At 38.2% G+C, this 25,520-nt stretch overlaps 1 protein-coding gene across 2 annotated transcripts in view; it reads left to right on the forward strand.

The window, feature by feature from the left end:
- Positions 1-258: 258 nt before the first annotated feature.
- LOC101739893 (axin) overlaps positions 259-25,520 on the forward strand; it is a 129,607-nt gene continuing 104,345 nt past the window's right edge. Inside the window, exon 1 of one of the 2 annotated variants that reach the window (XM_012695811.4) lies at positions 259-525. The gene's annotated coding sequence lies outside the window, so the exon portion shown is untranslated. The remainder of the gene's footprint in view (positions 526-25,520) is intronic. The other variant, XM_021352163.3, reaches the window with a different exon arrangement.

Below are 25,520 nucleotides of genomic sequence, written 5' to 3' on the forward strand. Positions count from 1 at the left end.
TTGACTTACAGAACTTCGCTTTTCGCGTTCCCGCCAAATTTTTGTTTAGCAGTTCAGGGCGCAAGAGGGCGTCTTTGATTTAGTGTTTTTTTTTTAAATAAGCTTATTAGTATTAGTATATTATAGTATACTCTACCGATATACAAATACATTAAATATAATATAATTGACAAAAATCCAAAATATTTTTTATTTCACAATATTGGTAGGTATGTTGATAATTATGTTATTATGCGTGTGACGGAATGACACATCAAAGCGTTCATTAGTTGACCAATGTCCCGCTAGGTTACGCTATTGTGCATCAACACCATGGCGAAGGCGACGTCAAGAACGTGAATAAGTTTCTGTTTTCTATACGAAAGTGTTGTTTTTTGTCAGTTTATAAGTTGAAAGACTTACAATAAAGCTGTTCTCGGTGTCGTTTTGTTATTAAGTGCTTGAACTATTATTTCAAAATTAAAAGTTTTGTGTGTGAAGTTGTAACGAACTCTCGGAATACTTCGGAATTCAGGTGTCAACGAGGTAAGAAATTGATGCTTATTTCAAGAATACGCCTTCTAAAATTAACACTCACGATGCTGGTGTACATTTTAGTTATCTTAAACCCCGTAATTAGCCCGAAATAATAAAAACGTTACATTAACAACAATGAGCAGGTAATAGTTATAAATAATTTGCGTTAAGGTTAGGTTTGTGTCGTCTACCGCTGTGTTGAACGTTTATACAACCAGTTATGTTACGGGCTAGATATTCAATATATATTTAAAAAAAAACTTCACCTTTTTTGTACTTTCAAAAAGTTTGTGAACTATTTAAAACTTTTGAGTCACCTACTCACCTAGTGACCTAATATTGTTTTGAGTAGGTACGGATCGGTAAAATTAAAAATTAAATCATGAATTACGAAGTTCTTTCAATTACTTTTACAGAGATAACTGTTGAGTGATATTGAGAGAATCTATAAATCGAAAGTTTATTTGTTTACACTAATTTGTAAGTAGGTAATTAATGCTACAATTGATAATATGCCTGATAGATAGCAATAAAATTCAAAATATATAAATAAATCACCACTGGTTTTTCATTCTCAAAATAATTATATAATGAAGCAAAAAATTATATATATGACTTTTACTGTAAAGCTATGGAATAAATTTTCAATTACTTAAAGATACCTGAATTGTCACGAAAAACATTTTTAGTTAATTAGTATGTGGTCTAGTAGTAGTAGCCAGTAATTTAAACTAGAATATTCTTATGAACATGTGTTAAAACTATTTCTACAGCCAGTACTTTTTTGTATGGCTTGAAAAACAATAGGCATTCACCATTATTTTATTCATTTTTAACATTCCCCGAAGAAAAGTCTGATATGTGTACAAACCTAAGTGAAGTATAATTATTGACATATTGCTCCCAGTGACTTCATAACCGATGATAGATGGAATAATTATGTATAAAAATATGATGATGAGATGACATAATGTAATGATATAAACGTATACAAGTTTATGAAAAAAAAAACAAATAAAAACCTTTTTTAGAATAATGCAAACTTGCTTAAAAATGTTTTTTTTAGTAGGAACTCCAGCTGGGGCCTAAGCCGGTGGATTGTCTCATCATTAATATTTCATAGTAAAAAGATATTAAGAAAATTGTATATGCAGTGTCTCAGCATTAAAAAGCTGGAATCATAATAATTTATTCAAAATGAAATTGGGTAAATAAAATATCTTAGACAATCAGAATATATTATATCGTCACTTAATTTATATGAAAATAAAATCTAATTTGAGGAAATAATTAACACGAAACTTATTACCTTTGCAATCTTGTAAACTGTGTATAGAATTTCATAACATGCCGTCACCAACATTAAAATTACAAATAAGAAAACGCAAATATATTATTAATACAGTACATAATACATGATACAATGTCAAAAAAGAAAAAAAAAAAGCAGATGTGTCATCAATCCCTCTCTTCTTTTTGTAAAAAAACGAGGTTTGCAACAATCAATTCCCTTTGTGAGCGACATCAATGAGAGCGGTTACTGTGTACCTATCCTTTGATCTCGCCGCCCTCTGAAGATGCGACAGTGCGCTAATACCGGCGTCGCGGCGCTAAACGACGTAACCGCCTTTTTGAAGTTTCATGGACTAAAAATGTATCGATTCTACGCTGTTTTTGTACACGGACACAGGAAGCTCTCTTATAATTAATATTTGGACTAATATTTCTACATTTATAATTTTGTATCGAAATTAGATTATTTTAGATGTTGTGATTTCTAAGTCATAATCTTAACTGTCTACAAGATTCTATGAAAAAAATAATTAATATAAAATGTGCATAGGCCTTGTATGATTTTCATTTATTAAGTTAAGTCGTTTAAAGCAGACTAGTGAAATAAATTTATAGTGTAAAAATCTCAAAAAATGCAAAAATTGTCCAGCATTTTCGAGAAGTACCTAACTTCTGCTATGCTATAGAAATTAATTAACAATTAAATTATACTAGAGGTCCCGCAGTAGTCAAAATTCGACTATAATTAATTGGAATTGTAAGTTTGTACACTGTTATGATTATATTTTATACTTCTATAATCACAAATTTCGCCAAGACTACACTATACAAAATATTAACTAAGACAAACAATATTTAATCTATTCTCAATTTGACAACAGACGTCAAGAACAAAAGTTTGACAATAAATAGTATGCATGCGTGTGTGCGTCAAATACATGGTATGTAGTGTGTGTAATGTTTTTTTTACTGATTTAATGTGTCTTTTATGCATTATTTAAAAAAAAAATTAGCATTGTGCACTTCCTCTCTATATTCTCTATAAGTGTGGAAAATTTCATACTCCTCCGTCCGCGCATATTTCGTAAAAAGGGATACAAAGTTTTTGCTTCACGTATTAATATATATATATATATATATATTTTATTGCCTTTGTAGGCAGACGGGCATACGGCCCACCTGATGGTGAGTGGTTACCGTCGCCCATGGACTTCAGCAATGCCAGGGGCAGAGCCAAGCCGCTGCCTACCGCTTAATACTCTCCATAAGCCTCGTTTGAAGAAGGACATGTCATAGCGCTCGGGAAACACCGTGGAGGGGAGCATATATACATATCATTCACCGATCAACAAAAAATATTGTTTCAGTAAAACATTTAAATACACAGCTAGCAGCTACAAGCGTCAAATATTATAATGAATTCGTTAAATAATCAAGTTACGTAGTTTTTCCTCGGATCCTTTGCGTCGACAAATGCTAAAGGGGGATTCATTGCTTTGTCGCAGAAGTGGGGCTCGGTGTCCGTCGCGAGAGGCGCCGGACACAAAGCAAGTGTCCGCGTTTGAAGCTTTATTAGATATTTTCTAGAAACACAAAGAAATGTTCCGTTTAATCTTCACTAAACGCTCGCAACAGCGTTATAATCTAGGGTTTCAAAGACATATTTATATCTTGTTCATAGGCAACCTATAATGTTGGAGCTACAGGTCGGTAGACAGCGGCTTGACTCTGCCCCCGGCATTGCTGAAGCCCATGGGCGATGGTAACCACTCGCCATCAGGTGGGCCGTATGCTTCGTCTACCTACAAGGGCAATAAAAAAAAGGTCAAAGGCTATTTTGTTTAAGCGACGTTTTTGCAACTTTACAGGAGAACCATTTAAAGCTTAAAATTTGGAAAAAAATAATGAAAAAACCTTCTTCAGCTATTCGAATGGAATAAACTTAATTCAAGTTCAATTAAAAGCAACAAACTGTTGATGCGAATACCAAATGAAACACCACTTTAATTACAAAGATAAATGTCGCTTAAACCTAAATAGCCTTTCACCCTCCCTCGATAAGATACTAAAGAAAATCCCTGGAAGTCTTCGATAATATTACTCTGTTTTTTTTATTTTTATTATTAACATTGGAACGAAAAATTTCTTTGTGTCTCTAGAAATATTTAAAAAAGCTTCAACACGGGCACTGACTTAACTATTCGCGCACCATTTCATCCGTAGTATTTTTTCAATAATAATCTCTGAAATACCAACTGTACCAAGTTACAAATCAAGCTGAGAAAAGTCGCGTTAGAACTTTTTTTTTAATTCCATAGTTGGGTGGACGAGCTCACGGTCCACCTGGGGTTAAGTGGTTAGCGGAGCCCGTAGACATCTACAACGTAAATGCCGCCACCTACCTTGAGATACGAGTTCTAAGGTCTCAGTATAGTTACAATGGTTTCAAACCGAAACGCATTACTGCTTCACGACAGAGATAGACAGGGTGGTGGTACCTACCCGTGCGGACTCACAAGACGTCCTACCACCAGTAAAAAGCGTCACTACAAACAAAAAAATTAATGCAATAATGTAAATTCAAGTAATAGTTTTTTTTTTTTTTTTTTGCCTTTGTAGGCAGACGGGCATACAGCCCACCTGATGGTGAGTGGTTACCGTCGCCCATGGACTTCAGCAATGCCAGAGGCAGAGCCAAGCCGCTGCCTACCGCTTAATACTCTCCACAAGCCTCGTTTGAAGAAGGACATGTCATAGCGCTCGGGAAACACCGTGGAGTTAATATCGCATTTTTATCTTCTATCTATATAAATAAAAATGAATTGCTGTTCGTTAGTCTCGCTAAAACTCGGAAACCGCTGGACCGATTTGGCTAATTTTGGTCTTGACTTATTTGTCGAAGTCCTGAGAAAGTTTAAAAGGTAGATAAATATGAAAATTCCCGGAATTAAATAAAGTTTTGGTCTTTTATTTATCGATTGAGGCACTACGAAGTCTGCCGGGTCAGCTAGTTTTCAATATAATCAACGAGATAATGTCACATGAATAGTTTTCTCTAACACTAAGAGCAGGCTTAGGGACCCCGGTAACCGTACTCGTCGAACTCTACAAAGAGGTCGACGTGCAACATAACTCATGCATCAGTTTGCCGAGTTTCTCGCCGGATCTTCTCACTGGGTCGCGATTCCGATCCGGTAGTAGATTTATTCGTGAAGCAGTTGCTCTTGAGTTGCTATGTCTCCTTAGGAGGCGCTCGGGCAGCTGTTAGCAAATCTCACCTCTCCTGGCTGAGCCTTTGCTCGCCCACCTGTCCTGGTGAAACTGAAAAGGCCTCCGGGCCACCAGTTATCTTTCAATTATTAAAAAAAAAACATGTAAGTACTTAAATCGCATTCCACGAACCCAAATATTGAACGTACCGTCAAACATAATATTTACAACACAAACATTTCTTAAAAGTGTTATTGCTTGTACCGGTTGCAGTGGTTCTTTAGAATGTCATAATAATGAACCATCACGTGTCAAAAGACAAGTAGATGAAGCTACGAGAAAAAAGTAATGTTTGTTTTAACGTCTATCATTACAATTTGTGTTATCCGACGAAGTTTGCTTGCTACGTAGAGCTTTTGTACAGTTCAGCGATTATTGTCATCTTTTATTATATACGTCTATATTATAAACGGTAGGTATATAGTATTAAACATTTAACCTTCGTTTTAAAAATTCCTAATAGATTGTGAAAAATGCATTTCATAAACAATATCGTGAATCGTTTAGTTTTCTTTCTTTCTAATAAGCAGGGAAAGGTTACAATAGTAATTTAGCTTTTACATTTTATAATGTACTAGCTGACCCGGCAAACTTCGTAGTGCCTCAATCGATAAATAAGACTAAACTTTTGTATAAAATAAACTTAAAACAAACAAAAGGAATCCGTCCGACAACATCAAAGGAAAAACAAAATTGTTATTTTTATTTAATTCCGAGCATTTTCATATTTATCTACCTTTTAAACTTCCACAAATAATTCAAGATCAAAATTAGCAAAATCGGTCCAGCCGTTCTCGAGTTTTAGCGAGCCTAACGAACAGCAATTCATTTATATATCATAGATAATGTATTTGTATTTTTTAGAAAAAATACGTTTGTATGGAAAATAACAATACAGATGACCCACAGTTAAATCGTTCCTTAAATCAAACATTGACATCTTAAAACTAGAACCTAATTTGACGAAGATGACGGTCCTGATGTTAGTACAGGCTCTCACGGGTAGGCACTGCCATGCTGTGCATTTCCACCGACAAACATTACGTGTTTCAATTTGAAAGGTTTTTAAAAATACGAAAAAATAAGACTGAATTCTATTCAAGGTGAGCTATGGTTGTTCACGTGTTGCGGTTGGTCAAGTTACAGGCATCAATAAACCCTTAACGTCGGATGGCTGTGAACTCGACTGCCCATAGAATGATAATAAAAATAAATAAAGCTGCGAAATATTCTCCAAATACAAATTTTCAGCTACTCTAGTTGAAGGAGTTTTCGTCCAATCCCGTGATATAAAAGTTGGTACGCGAGCGAAGATGCGGGCATCCGTCTCTGATTTACCAAGTTTCCTTTTTTTTTTTCTTTCTTTTGCCAAGATAAATATTCAATCTTCGAGTGCCTAAACTTTGTTGAAGGCAACTTGAGTTTTTTTATTTTTTATTTTTATTACAGCGGATTTAATGTATTAGTTAAAATGACTACAATATTAACGTCAATTTATCAAACGATACGAATGTTGAGATCGATTTAAAATTATTTTCGTGTTTTGCCATTTTTACGAAATACACACTATAGTAGTTGTTCTCAAACAAATGCCACATTTACGTAATGCTAATAGCAAGAGTAATTAATGTCTAACGTTATTGTGTTTAGTATGGTATTCAGCGGAAACATAATACCGTATCAAACATCACTTTGTGCAAGGTCGTTGGTCGTGAGGCTAGCGCCCGACAAGGTACCGGCAAATTGGTGTCGACCAATTAATGGGTACCTGGCTCTGTTGCTAATCGAGCGATAGAATTAAATGAGCGGACTGCACTAATTGCCCGGTAAGACAAAGGGGGCAAACACTCGCCTTTGATGTCAAGTGTCACTTGAGGCGAGCCGTAGCGACGACTCGTCCTCCGATCCTGTTCCATTAGTATTGGAAGCGGAACGTCATCGATTGTTTGCAATTGTATTTGCGTGTCTGTACAAACAACGTATAGGTATTGCAATAAGCGCAACGATTGTGCCGGAATAAAAATGTAATCTTGGCTACGAATACGTAACGTATTACATACATACACACTTCTATTTCCACCATCGATTTTAGTGTATCGAATTGTGAAACACGTAGCTAGCGTGCCGGAGTTGTTTTTTTTTTTTTATGGTTTTACAACAGTTGGACTTTATTGCTGTGTTAAATACGAAGAAACATTTTTATTGTTTTCAATCCGAGTTTTTTTTAATGGAAACTTTACTGATAAAACTTTAAATGCTTAGGACTGTCGAAAACAATATGATTCGTTTTTATTTTTTATTTATTTATTACGAACGTGTAAAAAAAACGTTTACGGTTGATAAATTTTTGGAACGAAGTTCCTTATCGCGCGTTGTGAAAGGGGGCTAGACGGAAAAAATTCTTACGAAAAGTTGTCACGACACTTTTTAGATCCGTCATTCTGACCAATCAACGTGTAGGCGCTTATCGCGTGACATTGTTCGTATCCGATTGGTCCGCGTAATGAGTACAGTTTCTCGAGATAGCGTTTCAACAATAGTAATTTAGTTCATAGTATTGTTTTTTTCTTCTTCATAATGCCGTAATTTATTATTATAACTTTAAAAAAAAATTACCATTCCTTCACTAATTAATCGAAAGGAACTTCGTTCCATCCGGGTGTCCCTTGACACCTCTGAAGTTTTTTTAGTTGTATATATTTGTATTAGAAAAGAAAATCGTTTGCACGTTACAGATTATCCGAATTCTCGAGGTGCAATTGCGTTACGTTCAACTGATCGGCTGACAATGGCTCTCGGCTCGAGTGTGCCGGTCAGTCCGGAACGTCTTGCGAATGGTCACGCCAATTAACTGCAAACTGGTCGATCTACCTGCGATTGGTACGATTCAAACAATTCCGAGCAAAATAGAATAAGACATTTTACTTAGAAAACGACTTTACGTATCTCCTTATAACGTGAAATCCGAATTGAGTTCAAAGGATAATAATAAGTTTAAAAAAAATATGTGTGAGGTCGTAGGACACCGGATAGGAACGAAGTTCCTTATTATAATAATATTAATGTTAAGTTCTATTCGAGGTATAAAGAAAATAAAACTGGAGGTTTCGCCACAACCCACGGTCATTCGGTAACGTGCGAACTTATTGTGGTACACTTCATTCGCGGTTGTTTGCATAAGAGTTAGTGTATTGCGCAAACGAACGCTCGGAGATCGTGGTCAATGAATGATAGAAAAATATGTTTTTGGAGTTTACTCCTTTAGAATCGATTTACATATATAGGCCCGGGGTATGAAAATTATGGGGACCAAAATCGTACTAGCATGTCACACGAAATGCGTTATGCGCCTGATTGCGCATGTCACACGAAATGCGTTATCGCAGGTGACGCCGGGCTGCTGCGCCGGCAGTCCGCCACAAAGCCTCGTACTGATCGCGCGTTTCTCTCATTATTGTATTTTCATATATTTGTTAGTCGTTTGTTTTGTGTCTCGTTAATTTGTTAATAATCTGTAGTGTATCGTGTTGTCGTAATATAGAACTATTTCTCGTATTGTTTCGTTTAATTTTTTATATCCAGTAAACTCCAGTCGTGCGTCGGAGCGGACACACACACTTTTTTGGAGATTACTCCTTTAGAATCGATTTACATATATAGGCCCGGGGTATGAAAATTATGGGGACCAAAATCGTACTAGCATGTCACACGAAATGCGTTATGCGCCTGATTGCGCATGTCACACGAAATGCGTCATCGCAGGTGACGCCGGGCTGCTGCGCCGGCAGTCCGCCACAAAGCCTCGTACTGATCGCGCGTTTCTCTCATTATTGTATTTTCATATATTTGTTAGTCGTTTGTTTTGTGTCTCGTTAATTTGTTAATAATCTGTAGTGTATCGTGTTGTCGTAATATAGAACTATTTCTCGTATTGTTTCGTTTAATTTTTTATATCCAGTAAACTCCAGTCGTGCGTCGGAGCGGACACACACACTTTTTTTTTTTGTACGTTATTACAAAGATAAGTCGTACACTGTGGGCATTGCGAAATAATTTGTACGGTATTACAAAGTTAAGTCGTACACTGTGTGCATTACTAATAAAAATCTTACGTTACGGACGTTTTTTCCCGGTTAGGGCACCCCTCCGCATCGTCCCATAAGGAACTTCGTTCCAAAAACAGGTGCAATTCCCACTTTCAGGAGTATGCTATTTCGTTATCTCGCAGGCTAAATCCCATAAAAGTATATTTTGTGTCTGATTAGTGTCGCTTTCCGTTTCGCCGACTTTCAAATCACGACGATGCGAAAGTTTTTCCTTTTAAAACGTATCAATATTGGAAAAATTTAGTAGGGCCAAAAAACGTTTTGGTTCTCTTTCGTAACCACATGTACGAGACGAAGCTTGTTTCGAATTTATTAAAGGAATTGTACTGTAGTTGTGTGTCCCACTCGATATTCTATTACCTTAAAAGCCTTCGAGTCTGACACCGACTTTTCTCTTCAATACACAACCAAAAAAGCTCAGTGCTTTCCTGATGTTAAGCTATATCGAAACCATTAAGCCACCACGGCGTAATTTCTGTCGCTTGCTGTTGATTGACAGATGAGCCTACGACTAAAAGTGTATACTGGAGGAACATCAACAATTATCATGTGTTGTACCGTTATTATAGAGGCGTGTGTGTGAAATAGTAAAATATTAATTACTAGCTGACCCGACAGACTTCGTAGTGCCTCAATCGATAAATAAAAGACCTAAACCTTTGTATAAAATAAACTTAAAACAAACAAAAGGAATCCGTCCGACGGGGGATACATCAAAGGAAAAACGAAATTGTTATTTTTATTTAATTCCAAGCATTTTCATATTTATCTACCCTTTAAACCTTCTCGGGACTTCCACAAATAATTCAAGACCAAAATTAGCCAAATCGGTCCAGCCGTTTTCGAATTTTAGCGAGACTAACGAACAGCAATTCATTTTTATATATATAGATTACACATATCAATTAAACTATTTCATTATTCTGTTCACGAAAAAGCCTTTTTAATGGTGTTAACCGTTGGATATAAAATAATGTAATAAAATCAAAGATAAACATTCCTGTTGTGTGTGCACTTTTGTTTTTGTTTAGGTCGCAATGTTTAAGGCGTGCCCATAATGTATTATTGTCTGGTTGATCGCGTGTCTCTCTGCAGTTTAAAGCTCGAAGAATGGATGTCACGCTGTAATTGCAGAGACCGAGTCAGTGATGTGTGCCTTGGGACCGATTAAACAATTGTTAGACCACGATTCTTATTGTTTCTGTTCGAATCTCATACAGACAAGATACTCTATCTATGGTATCCGGCTATGGAATGAGCTCCCCTCCACGGTGTTTCCCGAGCGCTATGACAAATCCTTTAAAAGAAGATTATGAACCGGTAGCGGCAGCTGCTTGGCTCTGCCCCTGGCATTGCTGAAGTCCACGGGCGACGGTAACCACTCACCATCAGTTGGGCCATTTGCTCGTCTGCCTACAAAGGCAATAAAAAAAAATCTATGATGCCTTTGTTTGTCGTGTCGGTATTTTTTATTATAGATTTTAATCTATTATTATCTCATAAATAGTGATTGATATTGCGAACTGATTGCAAAGATATATATTTTAATTATACTAGTTTGGTAGATCATGATAGATCACATACTATACAGCTTACGTAGATCGGCATAATGAACATTTTATACTTTTTATTGCTAAAATTTCAAACATGTTTAACATGTCTTGTAATAAATTATAATACGTATCTATTTGATTTCGATTACTTAAAAACCAACGGTTATTATTTTAGCACCATTCATATTTATTTTGTACTAATTAAAACTAAAATTTTCATAGTGTAGAGTTACTGCCAAAGCCAGGAAATAAATACACAGATTACAATAGTTCACTTAATTCTGTATTGCTTTATTTGTATCTCCACTTGTACAATCTTTAGATATGTGCTTACTCCAGAATACAGTGCTTTTTCTGCCGTTTTTTCATAAAAAAAATCCTACCTATTCTGATAGTCTTGGGAGGCTATTTCAGCTTTACCCTAACGTTTGTAGGTGAGCTCACGGGGCTCAAACTGGAGAGTTGCTAACACTGACCCTAGCAAGAGCAGTGCTTCGCAGAATCTACCACCGGATCGGAAACGCGACCCACTGAGAAGAACCGGCGAGGAACTCAGTAGGCTGTGTCTATGGGTTAGGGTTTTTTCAAACTACCGCCTTTTTTATTATGTTACGTCCCCATTACTGCCATTGCTCCCACCAACAGTGTTGCTATTTGGCAATACGAAAATTGTCTTAACTTTAACATGATAAATTTTATTTTACAACAAACCTTACAATTATCACGGAATACTGTAACTACGAAGATTTCGAAGTATATTCCACGTTTCGGAAATAATATAATGATGACATTAAAAAAAATCGGAGGCAACGCCATATTGTAAACTAAATTTTTTTTTTATTGTATTATCATAGGGTAGGATCTGATCTATCTGAATCCCACTATCCTTACGGAATAGCGCGTCATTAAATAAAATGTAGCAATTAAATTAAGACTTACTGTCTTCAATGGCTTAACTGGGCTAGGCGAGTCCACAGCCGACCTGATATGTTAGGAACTGCCGGTCCACCTTGAGATATGATTTCGAAGAACTTTTAAACCTTGACAGCTCACCTTTAATCAAACGTAACTTTTGGAGCTTGAACTGATTACGGCAAAACCATTTTTTAATGAAAAATACCAATTAACCTATCTTTTCAATAATTCATCAATTACCTACCTACTATCTTTAATTACCAATATTAGTAATTTTAAATTTTATTTTATTTGTAATATCAAAAATGTGTGTTTGATGATGAAAATGTATCAAAATGTCGACTTTTTTTTCTTCCTCAATTAATGCCCATTGTTTTGAATTTTCGTGGCTATCAAGAATCAAGATTCCACGCACCGTTATTTAAGATGCGTTCCCGTTTCGGCGATTTTCAAATTTCAATATCTTTAAATAAGAAAATAATCTTAAGAACCCGTAAAATGACGACAGTGTTTCTTAAATTTATTGTATTTATTTCGTGAACACGCGTCAGGTACGCGAATGTGGGTTTTCACGGATTGGGAGCCGAGTGACGTTAGTTAGATCCACGTCGCAGTGGGGTCTTAGTTCTTTAACTTTGATCTCGTTGAGTATCACGATTTCGAGCGTCAGAGGCTTCTAAGGCAACATGGTGGTTAGAGGAAGCGCGGCTGGAGTGGCTCGTTATGGTGCACTCCGCGATGTTACACACCTAACGAAACCGCGCCTTCAGACATCCGAGTAAACTGCAAGATCGACGAAGGGTAATATTTTGACAAAGCTAACAAACGACACGATCTTGTGTGGTCGAGACTCGGATCGGCCTATTCAACCGGAGATTCGGTTAAATTTTTAATTTTTTGTTGTTGCACTAGATTGTTGACGATCGTGGATTACCTGGTATTTAAGGAGGTAATGAAACTTATATGTCGGATTGAGCTCTTCCCGGTCATCACCTGTGTCCTCGTGGTCAGTAATCAAAGTAAGAATACAATTAAATAAAAACAGACTAGAAATGTGGTGATATAAGAGATGCGCGTGATCGCAATGGTGTCTCCAAAGAGAATGCCTTCTTTTTCAAATGACTGTCTAGTCATCCTACCGTCATAGACTTTTTTTTTTGCTTAGATGGGTGGACGAGATCACAGCCCACCTGGTGTTAAGTGGTTACTGGAACCCATAGACATTCACAACGTAAATGCGCCACCCATCTAGAGATATAAGTTCTAAGGTCAAGTATAGTTACAACGGCTACCCCACCCTTCAAACCGAAACGCATTACTGCTTCACTGCAGAAATAGGCAGGGTGGTGGTACCCACCCGCGCGGACTCACAAGAGGTCCTACCACCAGTAATTACGCAAATTATAATTTTGCGGGTTTGATTTTCTAAGACTAACTCTTCACGTCTAACACATCATCCACAGATTCACTGACACTTGCCATAAGTAATTGTCTATTGAACGAGTCAATAACAAGTCTACCTATAAACAATTACGATGGCAGCGCCATCTCCGATTCCACCCATATAATTAACCTGACGTTTCCAATCTAGTATATCACAGCTATTTCCACTGATGCTGTGCTGCTTGCATCCAGCGGAACCCCGCGAACCTCAATAGGTCGCCAGGGATTCGTAGGATGCAGGCAACAACTCGAGCAAATATTACAACTTTCCGCTCAAAAATGAAAACTAACTTTAAAAAAATTACAGTAATAAAGTTGCTCTTTAATGTTTGGAAAAGCCCGATAACGTAAATATCGTAATTAATGGATTAAATGATTTTCTTTGTGACTCCCGAAGTAGGTACTTGTTTCCTTTAATATCTTCTATTGACTTTAAATTCAAACGTAACATATAAATATGTTGACACGATCGTTCTAGGTATTACTAGGTCGGTGGAAGTTGGGGGAGGGGTGTGGGAGAGTCGGCTCGGTCAAAGGGCCCTTTGATGTTTGCCGCCGGCTTAATGCACCGCCCGCGGCCCCACTCTCATCATTAGCAATTTCCCTGTAATTTATTATCTTTGTTAGCTGTTTACTTGAAAATTTGCGGTAACGTCGTTTCACACCTTGTAAGATGCGTTTTGTGGTATTCATGTTGGGTTAATTTAAAAAAAAAATGCTAATCATTATTATTACGCGGTTCGCTGGACCAGACTCCTAAGCTACCCCACCGATCACTTGATTTTAAGTAGTTTAAAAAAAACACTAAGACAGAAACCGCCGACGGATCATTTAGGTGGTCATATCTCATTGCCTGCGATGAAACATTTTCATCAAGTAATAGTGAATTTAACAGCAAAAAAAATACTGTTTTTTTTATACAAACCGCCTCCCTATCATCGAGAATTTTGTTGGTAGTGGATACGCCAACAAGCACCCATGTAAATTTTATCTCGACAATTTTGCCACGTGCTCTCTCGGTTAGACTGGATAACCATTCACGACACTTCTTGACGCATAGAAGCGCAGTGGTTCTCGATTAAGAACCGATAGTAGATTCAGCGAAGGACAGCTATTAAAGATACAATTAGCAGGTTCGAGCCCGAGCCCTGTGGGTACGCCTACAAGTCAAGGCGAAGCCAGAATAGCCCCTCGAGGTTTCTGGATGAAGGTAGGCAAAAAAAAACATGTGTGGTGTCGTGGGACGCCGGATAAGGAACGAAGTTCCTTATTATAAAAATATTAATTTTAAGTTCTATTCGAGGTATAAAGAAAATAAAACTGGAGGTTTCGCAACAACCCACGGTCATTCGGTAACGTGTGAACTTATTGTGGTACACTTCATTCACGGTTGTTTGCATAAGAGTTATTATATTGCCCAAACGAACGCTCTCAGATCGTGGTCAATGAATGATAAAAAAATATGTTATTTTTTGTAAGTTATTACAAAGTTAAGTCGTACCTACATTGTGTGCATTACTAATAAAAATCTTACGTTACGGACGTTTTTTCCCGGTTAGCGTACCCCTCCGTATCGTCCCATAAGAAACTTCGTTCCAACACTTCTTAAAGCTATTTGCTCTCCCCATAGTTAATATAACCTGGCATTAATTTTAAGTTAAAAAGTTAACTTAAAATTAATGCCAAGTTATATTAATTATCAAAGGATGGCATATACTTTTTTATTAATTTACGGTTGGAGACGGTCGAAGTTTTTCAGATGCTAACCGAACACTGTGGCCCATGGACATCACAACGTAAACGCTGCCGTCCATTAAGTGTTCGGAATGAATAGCTCTTTTCCAAACAATTTGTAATCGAAAATATCCTAAATATTCGAAAAACTACTTACTATACCTTGTTAAAAAATTTGCAATTTCATTTAAATAAGATTATAATTATACCTACTAATAGATTAAAAAACTTGGGTCATAAATTACTAAAAAAAATCGTAGCGACATAATACACGTTATTCCCCCATCCAATACATACCTATCAATAAAAAAGCCACACGAACAAGTGTCAGAAGTTGATCTCGTTCCAATATAATTAACAAAACGTAAAATCAATCGCGTCGGGCCGGCCGCGGCGACATCAAAGCGCAGGCACAAAGGCACCGGCGCCCTCGGCCGCGTTCACACTTCGCGAGTCGCCTCCGCATACTCTCGCTCGCTGCTCTGCCTGTTTCAACATTGCCATTTTATGTAAAACGAATTTTCAGTAGAACATTACTCTCAGTTATTATCAAAACTCTAAAGCATGACGGATTAACGGCTGGTTTCATGGTGTTTTTGAAATGATGACTTCAGCGTTGCTGACGCCATTCTCCATAAAGACAGTAACTAAGACACACTTTTCCAATGAATTCCATTGATTGCATCTCGAGCTCCGCCTCAGTCGGCTACTCGAGTCGGAATGCTCTGTGCGTTTTTTTTACCGAAGCTGATGACCTTGAGAGGTCATTTCAGCGTAACTAAGTAGGTGAGCTCACAGGGCTCAAACTGGAGTGTTGCCCACACTGGACCTAGCAAGAACAGTGTTTCGCAGAATTACCACCGCATCAGAAAGCGACCCACTGAGAAGATCCGGCGAGAAACTCAGTGGGCTGTGTCTATAGGCTATTTTACTCGCCCAACCCGTCGTCGCAAGCGATGGGTTCGACGAGAACGGTGACCGGTGCTTTTGAGGTACCTAAAAGCACCGTTAATGGATCGGGAGAATCCGTAATGACATGTTTTGGGCGATGTCGACTGTTTACCATTCGGTCCACAGGATTGGGTATGTAATTTCCTGCGGCGACGACAAGAGGGTTTTCATATCGTGCCGCCTTCTCAAAGTGGCGCAATGATGACGATTGTACATACTGCTGACTGAGTCAAGCTCCAGGTCATCATGGAGATCTATGTTCCTTAAGAACCATGGTGCTCCGACGGCTATCCTGCAAAAAACGGGATTGAATGACTTGAAGGGGTTTCAAGTTGGTGCGGGCCTCGTGAGCGAACACTACACTAGGTCATGACGGGGTGTATGCAAGTTTTCGGAGGGCGGCCCCTTTTGAAGAGCACTGCTGTACTTTTCGTGGGGTTGATGTCAATGCGCTACTTCCGGAACCACTGTCACATGGTGGCTGCTGAGATCTGGAGTTGCCGATGCAATAGTGAGTTCTTCCTACACGAGTAGTAGATAGCCGTGTCATTGGCGAAGAGCGCTAGGTCTCCGGAGACCGGGGTATATCATTGATATACAAACTAAATGATAACGGGGAGAGCGCGGAGTCTTGCGGGAATCCGGGCGTCAGATGACGGGGGTGCGAGCGAGTTCCCTCTACTCGATATCGAAACGAACGGTTCGACAAGAAGTCTCGTATGATGAGCACGAGTCTGTCTGGCACTCCCATGTTATACAGTTTATAAATCAAACCCTTATACCAGACTTTGTCGAACGCCTTTGCGATATCGAAGAAGAGGGCTCCGGTCGGGCTTAGTTCTGTGCGGCAATATTCGCTCGTGTTTATAGTAGAAAATGGGGGTAGCTTGGTCATGAATTCTCTTGATACCGTCTCAAACAGTTGTCTATATGCGTAACATTAAGGAAACGGTTAACTCTAACTATTTTTAGTTAACTAAATAGTGACGTTGCGCCGACAAACACTATGTGAACGGTGGTCAAGTAAATTTAACTAGAAACATTTTGACACTTTATTATTGTTCTTCAATTAATACGCTTAGTTTTATCAGCGGTTTACGTTTGTATAAATGGTCAGACTAGTCTACCAGCGGTAGCTAGACTAGTCTAGAGCGGTTAAGTAGACCTGTATGACAAGGCGAACCATTGATAAGACATTGCATATTAAATTATTATACCTATTTGGTTTAAAACTTAACCAAAAACATCCTTAAATAGTAAACTTTTTTGGTATTTAACTTCCGGATTTGGATTGAACTTAGGTCCTCAGTGTTTTCTGAGCGCGCTACGTTAACTTCCTTCTTCAAACGAAGTTTGAGAAGAGTCTTCCACGACACGCAGACGGTAACTACTTACCAACCGGTGGGCATTAATTTTATCTGTCCACATTAGTAATACTAGTGGTACCTCTTGCACTGGTGGTAGGACCTCTTGTGAGTCCGTGCGGGTAGGTAGGTACCACCACTCTGTCTATTTCTGCCGTGAAACAGTAATGCGTTTCGGTTTGAAGGGTGGGGTAGCCATTGTAACTATACTTGAGACCTTAGAACTTATATCTCAAGGTGGGTCGCGCATTTACGTTGTAGATGTCAATGGGCTCCAGTAACCACTTCACACCAGGTGGGCCGTGAGCTCGTCCACCGATCTAAGCAATAAAAAGAAAAATTATTAAAAACAATTGAATTATATTTAAGATGATAATAAAGTTAAAACATTTTCAATATAAAATTGTCTCATTTAGTTACGTAATATGATGAACTGGCCCCTACATGTCTGGACAGTCGGCGCGGCGCGTGCCAGCTACGCGGTGACCGGAGTCTTGTGAACTTGCATCATCTTATTAATATCACTTTGAGTATCAATTAGCACCTTCGAAACTTAATTAGGTGTCTAACTCTATCAATACTCGCTTCACTTTATTCTAACTAGCGACCCGCCCTCGCTTCGCTTCGGAAACTGTAATTTATTATTGATTTCTCCACTATTTAATGGATGGGTGGATGGATTTAATGGATACATGACATATAAAACTTCCTCTTCAATCACTCTATCTATTAAAAAAAACGCATCAAAATCCGTTCCGTAATTTTAAAGATTTAAGCATACATAGGGAAATAGGGACAGAGAAAGCGACTTTATTTTTTACTATGTAGTGATAACATTGACGATCACGTTTTTGTATGACCGGTGCCATTTACACACTTAAAATACAAGAAATACATGCTGATGTAACTGTAGGTCCTTTTTTATTGTCGTCGTAGGCAGACAAGCATACGGACCACCTGATGATAAGTGGTTACCGTCGCTCATGGACGTCAGCAATGCCAGAGGCACAGTCAAGTCGCTGCCTACTAAAAGTAGGCAAGGTCTTGTAATGATAAAATGCCCACTGAGTTTCTCGCCGGATCTTCTCAGTGGGTCCCGTTTCCGATCCGGTGGTAGATTCTGCGAAGAACGGCTCTTGCTAGGGTTCGTGTTAGCAACGTCGTCAGGTTTGAGCCCTGTGAGCTCACCTACTAGTTAAACTTACGCTGAAATAGCCTCTCAAGGCTATCAGCTTAGGTACGATCGGGACTAGACGACGGCCAGTCTTCAGCTCTGATGAAGTCCGAAACGTTCGTTTCCAACCAAGACTGCGTAGACCGAGCTTTATGACCTGGCGCAGTCTTGCTGGAAGGACCATTCTTGATTATTGAACATGGTGTTGTTAAGGGGTTTCACTACCTTCTCAAGAATGGTATCTTGATACACTTATGCCGATGTTTTGATACCTTTTTCACAAAAGTGTGGCTCAGTCACTCCTTCATAGCTTATACCCCACCAAACCATCACTGAAGTCGGATAGTGCCCACGTTGCACTCTGTCGACTAATTGGGAAGCTTCCTTAGAGCTTTGAGCATAAATACGGTCATTTTGTTTGTTAAAATGTTGCTCAATTGTAAAAATTTTCTCATCCGTAAACAAAATTTTTCTATGACCTCCCTTTGCGTACCGCTTCAGTAGTTATTTCGATTTTACCAACCTATTCTCTTTTAAATTATCAGTTAAGAAATTACCAGTACGTCTCTTATAGGCTGCAAGTCCTAAGTCATCTTTTAAAATACGCGACATGGTTCTAGGTGCTGCTATCTTCATCTCCCGAGATAAAATCTTTTGCTTTCGGACAGGATTTCTTCGAATTCTTTCCCTTACTGCTTTAACCACCTTTTTCGTACGAACACTACGTGGACGGCCAGATCTCTTTCTGTCACAAACAGAGGAGGTCTCATTGCATCTATTAATAGCCCGGTACACAAACATTTTACTAATACCAAGCAAATGGAGAGTTTTAAAAATTGTATTTGGCTCCATACCTACTTTGTGTAATGCAATCACAGCGATTCGATTCTCTTTATCACCCCACACCATTTTAATATCGCAAAATATTGTACAATGTATTGGCGCCAAAATGAGAAAACTCAATGAGCAATCATATAAAAATGACAGATTCCAAATTCAAATGTAATATTTTGTTTATTTTTAATTGTAACAGTATTTATAGCCAGACTAAGTATATAACTCGGTTTTATCGTAAAACCGCTTCGCGACACAAATCTCATTAATTAATAATTATGATCAAAAACACATCGGACAACGATACTTGATCGGCGACTTGACGTCTCTCAACAATGAACATGTCACTACTAATGCGGTGGTGTTTGTTCACGTTGATGATTTGAAACTAATTAATTTTACTCACATTTAGTTGGGTTGGTCGATTAAAGTTGACCCGAAACGTAATATTATAATCGATACTCGATAGAATGAGTCACGTTGTTCCATAAATCAGTATAATGAAGGAACGAGCGTCGAAACAAGTTTATCGGACGAGAGTGGTCCGTGATAATCGACGTCGGCCCGCAATCGCTTTGTGAGCCCGCGTCAAAGGATTCACGCGACTTCTTAGGGCGTGTTCATGTTTGTAAATAAAGGGAATATTTCCTTTATAATTGTCATGAAGCGTTGTGATTTCAAACTCGATGAAACGAAATGAAACGAAACGAAAAAATAATTGTGCAGCGATTGGCTTGCCGAAGCGGCTCCGAGCGACGCCGACAAATCACGAAGCGCTCAACACGGTCTCGCGTCCCCGACTAGTTTAATTTGTTTTTGACGTCCGTGCAGCGTGCACGCTGTCGTGACTCTCGGAGCGCCCTGAGGTACTTTTATTTCTATCTAGTTTGTTATCAACAGATGTCGCTGCACGTAAATTCAACAATTCCTGAATCGCGGTGACGAGATGTTACACAGTTGATAGACGTTTTCGTTTTTCTCTTGCGTAATCATACTTACCTGGCATAGGGATACCGTGATCATGCAAGCGGTTCCCCCAGGGTGAGGCTGCTCCATTGCACTGCGGAGTGGATGTCGGATGACCCTTGTGATTATTTTTATTTTTTATATGTTTCACCTCTACCGTGTGTGACTTGTACATACACACTTTTTTGTAGCTTCTTATTGACTACGTATGATTGGAATGTTCTCTGTTATCTTATTTATAAAATATACTTTCAATATACTTTAAATACTTTGATTAAAAAATCCGAATGAAGATTGAATAGAAGATGTATTATTAAAGGTATTGATTTTCACAACTGTTGATAAGTAAAGTTAAATATTTTACTAGTACCTGCCGACGGTGTCGCCGACACTGATCTGCGGAACTGCGCCTATTTAAATGTGACCCCTGTTTCGATCTCAAGGTCGCCGATATTATTCACGATTGACGTCTGAAGAGCTCCTGTAACCGCTAAGTGTAAGGTGGATCGCGATCTAGCTTACCCAATTACGCCTATAATAATAAAATTAGAGCCACTTCGATAAAGCTATGCATGATGTACATAATAATCGCCTAATGACAAAGCGATTATCATGCCGCCGCTGACTACTTCTGGAATCCTGATCACGCAGGAGCCAGTCATCGTCGATGCCCCAGACACGTCCTTACGGATCCATCAGATCCAATAACCTTTGCATTAGACGCCTTTAGCTCTAACATTAAGAGCCGGTTTAGGGACTACGGTAATCGTTCTCTTCGAACTCGGAAAAAGAGTTCAACGTGCAACCTAACCTCAGCCCGCTGAGTTTCTCGCCGGATCTCAGCGGGTCGCGATTTCGATCCTGTAGTAGTTTCATTCGCGAAGCATTTACTCTTGAGTTGTTAGGTCTCCATTTGGAGGCGCTCGGGCGGCAGTTAGCAAATGCCACCCCTCCTGGCTGAGCCCTTGCTCGTCCACCTGTCCTGGTGACACTGAAAATGCCTCCGGGCCACCAGTAATCCCTCGATCATAAAAAAAGGAATAGAGTATAAAATATTATTCAAACAAGGTTTGTAGAATCTCGAATGCCTTCAACGGTAGTCAGTGGTTTGTCTTATGATCATCAAGAAACCAATAAATACAATGGATTCCACATTAAATAGAATATCAAGCAAATAATGATAAAAAAACGAGACCGTGCTTGACGCGTCATGTGGTAAAGTCCTAATATGATAGCGTTTGTAAAGGTGTTTACAGAGCGGCGGCAAAGAGCCCGCCTCATACGACTTATGATATTTGAGTTTTAGCCCAGTTCGGGCCTCGACAGTCGGCGCCCGTGGCTTTGATCTTTCATTCAACACGATACGACACATTTATCTTACTTTTTATGTTTTTTGGTTTTTTTTTTTCGTATTGAAATATATCGGGTCTCCGTGATTGTGAGTGGCTATTAATTTATATTTAAATAACGAATGATATATTGATGTTTATTCAATTGTAAGTGAATTCGTTTAAAGTTATTGTTTTCTAATTATTTTATGTATCTCATGAACAGAGGTGATTGTGGTTAAAGTTGCGCACTGTTACCAAGAATAGTGTGGAAGAACATGGAGTTGACGTTCGAAAAAATGAAAAAAAAAATTTGAATGACGGGTAGTCGTATATTGTGTGCTGGTAACTGCGAGAAACTGCGTTTAGATGGCGCTAGTGGCACGTTCGTTAGACACAAACGTTTTGACAGTTGAGATTGCAAATGGGTTGGGCACACAGATAACCCCCATTGGGAATTAGTTCTTTATAAGCCGTTGTGCGGAGTGCTCTGCCCCTCAGCCACTCAAGATTATCAGCATAGGTAGAAGAAAAAAAAACTCTTCACGCATTCGAACGGATGCGTCTCTGTGTATGGATCGCTGTCTTTCGACAGTCATTACTGCACAAACATTGGACATGGAAAATGGTCTTTGATGATTAGTACTGCCCCTAGCGCGGTGGGTGCACGGAACTCTGTCCGTGACAGATAGTACTGTGCCCTATGTGACCGCCTACATAGCCATTCGCCATCTACAAAATTGCCCTTTATTGGCTTATAATTGAGTCGTCTATTATCAAAGGTGGCAAACTGTGCATTTGGACAAAAAAAATTTATTGATATGTCAATACAGATTGATTTGAATATAATCGTCTCCTTCAAACAATACGGTTCAAAACCTGCATTAAATAAAGGTCAATAGTTAACCTGTTATTTATCTAAGATGTCGTTCCGAAGAGTTTTGTGACTGCCAATAGAATACAAAGTCAATAATTCGTTTTTCTGATTTATCAATCATTGTCCAAAAGTCAGATTGCCGGCTTTGATAATAGTCGACTCAATTAACGATTGTCATTTTAATTTTTTTATTGCTTAGATGGGTGGACAAGCTCACAACCCACCTGGTGTTAATTGGTTACTGGAGCCTATAGACATCTACAACGTAAATGCGCCACCCACCTGAGATATAAGTTCTAAGGTCTCAAGTATAGTTACAACGGCTGCCCCACCCTTCAAAGCGAAACGCACTACTGCTTCACGGCAGAAATAGACAGGGTGGTGGTACCTACCCGTGCGGACTCACAATCCTACCACGAGTAATAAAAAGGTTTTACTACTATGTACTCAGTTGTTGAATCAAATGAATGAATGATCGATGAATGTTTGGAATCACAATACCTCTTACCATCAGAATTCGAATGCGTCTCACTCGAAAGTGTGCAGTCGTAAATAACGGGTCTATATCAATACAGCGCAGCTAGACCGCGGATTGGTGCCGCACAAAGCTAGCCGCAATATTTATCGGCGACACTGTATCAATGAGACACAAAGCGCCGCCGGAAGCCCACCTCGCCGTCACGACAATAACTTGTGACCCAAGTCATGAGATACGACGGGCATCATTCAAAATAATAATATGAATGTAGCGATAACATTTGATTAATGGCATTCATTCGACAGTAAGATAAGTATATTTGTACAGATTACAGCTCATTGCTTTTTTAATCATATAATTATTATTACATAGGTTGGGGAAAAGTTTCTTCGCGTTTTTTAAGAAAATTCACAAAAAAAATATATTTTAATATTATTTACATTTAACTGAAGTATGTAGGTACCATATTGTTCGATAACTTTATACATTTAATAAACATCGGAAATTTTTTCGCGACTCGCGTTGTATTTTTACCTTTTTTTGTAGTAAGGTTTTAAAATGTATCGAATTTCTTCATTAGATTCACTCATCTTGACAGTACGAAAAATAAAAAAAAAATTACACATTTTTGGTAATTTGAATTTGGAATATCTTCTTTAAAATTTAAACTTTTAATGATACCAGATACAAATAGTATAGCCAAAGAGATTTTATTACAAGTTCATACATACTATAATGCGAAAAGATTTTTTCCCCAACCTATTATATCAAAAAGACAAGCTGCCAAATCAACTACATTGGTTCTTCGAAGTGATCTTTGCGTTTTTACTAAGCTAGTTTAACATATAAAATATAAATGTATGTTGGGATGCTTCGAAGTTACATTTCATTTATTAAACAAATGATTAAGAATGATATCGCTTTACTGACTGCTTTCCTACATTGTATTCCATCACACTACCCTATATGTATGTTTTGTTATTGCTTAGAATTTATTCATTCATCTTGTTGTTCAGAGCTAGCAGTGAGCCTGGTAACCGTGCTTACTGATCTCCACGAGCGACGGTAACCACCTATCATCAAATGGGCCGTATGGTCGTCTTCCTACAATAAAAAAAGCAGTAAATTTAAAGGAAAGTTCAAAAATATCCCTTTGCCAACGTCAGCTATAAATAAACTGTCACAGGATATCGCCCTATAAGATGTTATTGTCCTAAAATTAAATCGCTATTATTTTCCAACTCACGTCGCTCTGTTATCTGGCCCATTGTTGACTGCCTCTATCACTGGATTCCTTTTTACACAGAGCCTTTGACGGCGCCTCTTTGTTTGCCACAAGATCGGGATGAGGCGCCCCGTCCTGAACCGATGCGTGACACTTGTTTTGTACAAATTTTGTTATTATTTATAGTATTCATGCGTTATCTAATATACATAACTACATGCTTAGTCGACCGTTAAGAATTTCTTAACAATACTATGGCTTCGTGGTAAACGGTCTGGTATAGCACAACTCATTCTCTTCCCGTGAGTGTCGTAAAAGGTGACTGAATATGATACCGGTGTACTTCGAATGTAAACTGGCATTAACTGGTGGCATTGCGTGTTATAAGCTCTCATGGGTTACTTACTACCCATGCTTATGCTACACCCAGCTTATTTCTGTAAAGCAGTTATTCCGTTTGTATGGTACGATAGCCGTTATATAATATAGTTGAGAGTTCGCTGGCTAACGATATTCACATTATGATGGCTATAGGCTTCCGGAATTACTTTACACAAATATTGTTCACTTATCTACATATATATTAATTGTTATAAATTTATATCAGTTACATAGACCAAGATCTTATTATGTGTGTATGAAAGTTCGTGCCGACAGCTTACATTTAGACTAGGACGTTTGGCATAAACAAATGGGATGCATAGGAATAGTAAATGGTGCTAATTTAGTGCTATTGAAAGAAAAAACTTGGTAACGCTACGTTATTTTTTGTTTGTTTTATACGATTACAAATATACAAGTGCATTTTAGTTATATAATGATTATTTTTTACTATCGTAGACCTGATGTTACATAAATTATCTGTAATAATATACAAAAACATCCACGAGAATTTTCTGAAGCTTGGCTTGGAATCATCACGAATATTCCAGAGAAACCATTGTATAAAGTAGTTTAGAGACCCAAAGACATACCCAAGACAGAGATACCCAAAGACAGAAAAGCAGAAGAAACTTTCTTTTTCAAATTAACGCATCATTTCAATGTTTTCATATATTTTGAGTATGCAATCTATCTTAAATCGAAATTCGAAGTCAATAAACGCAGGGTCAAGGTCACTGCACACTATCCTAGTTTTCGGTTTTGGAAACTGTTTCAAAACTAATTCTGCTAAACTTTACAGTAAAACTGTAATCATTGGCTAAAGCTAATCATAAATACAAATCGATTATTATGTTCCGTAATTCATCAAAATTTAAGTGAAGGCTGGTTGGTGGTGGATGCTCTATTGCCCCCACTGAATGAATGTAATTAATGAGGCTACATAGCGTGAGTGAACTCGTCGACGAGTACCAGGTGAAACCTAGCCAATAATCTCAACCCGTCCAGTTTCTCTTCGGATCTTTTCGGCGGGTCAAGATTTTGATCCGATAGAAGATGAATTCGCGAAGCAGCTGCTCTCGAATTGTTGGGTCTCCTCCGAAGGTGCTCGG

This window comes from Bombyx mori, chromosome 17 (genome assembly GCF_030269925.1).
Source record: "Bombyx mori chromosome 17, ASM3026992v2".
Taxonomy (NCBI): domain Eukaryota; kingdom Metazoa; phylum Arthropoda; class Insecta; order Lepidoptera; family Bombycidae; genus Bombyx; species Bombyx mori.